Raw genomic sequence first — 4,003 nt, forward strand, 5'->3', positions numbered from 1 at the left:
CACTCCCTGGTGTGTAGCAAGGTCAGGCTTCAGCCAAGAAAGCTTCACCCATCCAAGAAGAAAGGTCGTTCTCGGATCAACACTTGCCGAACCACTGATCCAGAAAGGACCCAGGAGTTCCTCAACATCCTCGATCAGGCTCTTTCAGAAAACGCCCAAGGCCTCAGTGCAGTGTCAAAGTGGAATCATCTGCACGCCACCATCTATAACTCTGCACTCGCTGTGTATGGGAAAAGAGATGGGAGGAATGCTGACTGGTTTGAGGCTTATTGGACTGAAATGGAGTCAGTTACTGCAACTAAGAAGAGAGTCCTCATGAACTACAAACAAGTCTCCAGCAAACAAACTCTAGATGCTCTCAGAGCTGCCAGAAACAAGTCTCTGCAGACTGCTCAGCACTGCACCAATCAATACTGGTGAAAACTCTGCAACAGCATACAAACTGCCACTGAATCTGGGGGATGCTAGAGGGACATATGAAGGAATTCAACACACCAAGGTTCCTTAGACAGCACCTTCCATACCCGCAACCTCTACCAACTAGAAGGACAAGGGCAGCAAATTCATGGGAACACCACCACCTGCAAGTTCCCCTCCAAGCCACACACTATCGTGACTTGGAACTATATCGCCTTTCCTTCACTGTTGCTGGGTCCAAATCCTTGAACTCCCTTCCTAACAGCACTGTGGGTGTACCTACCTCACACAGACTGCAGCGGTTCAAGAAGGCAGCTCACCACCACCTTCTCATGGGAAATGAGGGATGGGCAATAAATGCTGGCTTAGCCAGTGATGATCACATCACATGAATGAATAAAAAAAAAATTATGAAAGCAATGGGAGCAGCAGTAACTAAATCAACACCTTTGAAGACAAAGACAGGGGTGATCATCACTGAACCTGACAAGCAGATGGAAAGGTGAGTGGAGCATTGCCTTGAACTCTACATAACGGAGAACATTGTCATTGAAGTAGCTCTCAGCACCATTCCAGACTTCCCTGTCATGGAGGAGCTGGACAGCGACACCACCATAGAGCTCAACAACGCCATTGACCGTCTAGCCAGTGGTAAAGCCCTGGGAAATGATGATATTCCACCTGGAATCATCAAAAGTGGAAAAGCAGCTCTGCTGCAGCATCCCCATGAACATCTGTGTCTCTGTTGGAAGGGGAGATCTGCGCCTCTCAACATGCGTGATGCAAACATTGTCACCTTGTGCAACAATAAAGGCGATCGCAGTGACTGCAGCAATTAGCGAGGCATCTGCTTGCTAAGTATTGTGGGGAAGGTCTTTGCTCGCATTGCTCTGACCAGATTGCAGACCCTGACATCGCATCTATCCTGAGTCTCAGTGCAGCTTCAGAGCTGGTAGATCGACAGTCGACATGATTTTCTCACTTCGGCAGTTACAGGAGAAGTACTGTGAACAGGACAGACCACTCTACATTGTCTTTATAGACATCACCAAGGCCTTCGATCTTGTTTGCAGAGACGGACTCTTCAAACTGCTGTGGAAACTAGGCTGCCCTCCTGAACTCTTGGGCGTCATCTCTTCTTTCCACGAGAACATGCACAGTTCCGTCAGTTACAATGTAGCAACATCAGACACTTTCACGATCAGCAGTGGGGTAAAACAGGGCTGTGTCCTGGTGCAAACTCTCTTCGGAACGTAGGAGGAGGCAGTTTAACCTGTCGAGCCTGATCTGTCATTCAATTACATCCTTGATGATCATCTAACTCAACACCACGTCCCCGCGCTCTCCCCATATCCCTTGATGTCATGAGTATCAAGATTTCTATCAATTTCTGTCCTGAACATGCTCAATGAATGAACTTTCACAAACCCCTGAGGTAGAGAATTCCAAAGATTCACCACCCTCTGAGTGAAGAAATTCCACCCTATCTCAGTTTTTAATGGCCTTTTAAATGAAACTTTAAGGAATACAAGCCCAGTTTCCTCATAAAACAATGCCACCATCCCAGGGATTAGTCTGGTGACCCTCCGTTGCACTCCCTCTGTGGCAAGTATATCCTTCCTTAGATAAGGTAACCAAAACTGTGCACAATACTCCAGCACGATCTCACCAAGGCTCTATACAATTGCAGCAAGACATCTTTATTCCTGTCCTCATGACCCCTCGTGTTAAGGCCAACATACCATTTGCCTTCCGAATTGATTGCTGCACCTGCATGCGAGCTTTTAGTGTCTCATGAACAAGGACACCCAGGTCCCTTTGGACATCAACACTTCCCAACCTCTCACCATTTAAGAAATATTCTGTCTTTCTGTTTACTCTACCAAAGTGGATAACTTCACACTTATTCACATTATATTCCATCTGTCATTTCATTCACTTATCCTGTCCAAGTCCCCTGGAAGCCTCCTTGTAACCTCCTCACAGCTCACATCCTTTACAATTGGCATATTCTTCTCCATGCTGCTATTTTAAACTTTCAATGACTCAGATGGGGGTGTCCACCTGCATACCAGAGCTGATGACAAGCTGTTCATCTTGGCAAGACTGCGCACCAAGACCAAAATGAGTCAGTTCTTGGTCTGTGAGTTGCTGTTTGCTGATGACGCTGTGCTGACATCGCATAATGAAGTTCATTAACAGCAGCTTGTCTATCGGTTCTCCCTGGCCTGCAAGGAGTTTGGACTGACGATCAGCAGCAGGAAGATCAAAGTTATGGGCCAGGACTTAGAGACTCCACCTTCCATCAACATCGACAGGCTCACTTTGGAGGTTGTCAACAGCTTCACATACCTTGGATCAACAATAACCAGCAATCTGTCCCTTGATACTGAAATCAGAACCAGGATTGTCAATGCTGCAGCTGTCATGTCAAAGTTGAGAAGACGAGTGTGAACCGACAGCAAACTGATCGAAAATACAAAACTCCGCGTGTACCAGGCTTGTGTTCTCAGCACCCTCCTTTATAGTAGAGAAGCATCAACAACTTATGCAAGCCAAGAAAAGCAGCTGAACAGCTTCCACCTCCGCTGTCTCAGATGGATATTGGGCATCTCCTGGCAGGACAGAGTGCCGAATGCAGAGGTACACCAGAGTGCAGGGATCTGCAGCATGTTTGCCCTCTTGAGTCAGCGGTGACTCTGTTGACTGGGTCATGTGTGCTGAATGGATGACGGTCGCTTTGCCAAAGACATGCTCTTTGGTGAGCTTGCTATCAGCACGAGACCAACAGGTCACCCACGTCTGTGATACAAGGACATCGGCAAAGCGAGATCTCAAGCTGACTGGGATTGGAGTCGATGCATGGGAAGTCCTTCCTGCTGACTGGAATTCCTGGAGAAAGGCATTCAGGAAGACCATGGGAAAAGCAGAGGACAAAAGAAATGACCAGATGGTGGGAAAGAGAGGTCAGAGGAAGGAAAAATTATCAGTCGACCTCGGGCCAATGATAATCATCTGTACCAGCTGTGGAAGGGATCGTCACTCACGAGTCGTCCTCGACAGCCACAACAAACGATGTTTCACACAGAAGTGACGTACACCCCGGGTGCAGCCCATTGTCTTCCGAGACGGACGGTTGCCTATTACAATTACAACTACAGCTGCAACTACAAGAGCGAGTCAGAGGCTGGGAACTCTGCCGTGACGAACTCAGCTCTTGACTCGCCAAAGTCTGCCCACTATCTGCAAGGTCTTCCTCTGATTTCAATTGCACACACATTTGCAATCTGGCTCTGTAGCTTAGTTGGTTCAAGCACCTGTCCAGTAAACAGAAGATCCTGGGTTCAACTCCCAGCAGAGCCTTATTTCACAGTTGCAACATGCTTGAAAAGTTTCATTATCAACACTGACATCTGTGTCTTGTGAGCTTCAATTCAAAATACATGATGAATTTCAATCACATACAAAAACAGCCTTTGTGAAGGATATGAGTTTGGAATGGCTGCTCCTCCTGGTACAGAACTTCAGTGCGAATACATCAAAGGTGACTTCTTTGACATAAATTTGTTCACAGTTACATTCAACC

General features: G+C 47.1%; 1 non-coding gene across 1 annotated transcript; it reads left to right on the top strand.

Moving 5' to 3' along the window:
* The first annotated feature begins 3,706 nt into the window (after window positions 1-3,706).
* trnat-agu (transfer RNA threonine (anticodon AGU)) lies at window positions 3,707-3,780 on the top strand. Its single transcript has one exon. It is a non-coding gene; the product is annotated as a tRNA-Thr (tRNA).
* Window positions 3,781-4,003: the final 223 nt, after the last annotated feature.

The sequence above is a fragment of the Heterodontus francisci genome, unplaced genomic scaffold (assembly GCF_036365525.1).
Source record: "Heterodontus francisci isolate sHetFra1 unplaced genomic scaffold, sHetFra1.hap1 HAP1_SCAFFOLD_75, whole genome shotgun sequence".
NCBI lineage: Eukaryota > Metazoa > Chordata > Chondrichthyes > Heterodontiformes > Heterodontidae > Heterodontus > Heterodontus francisci.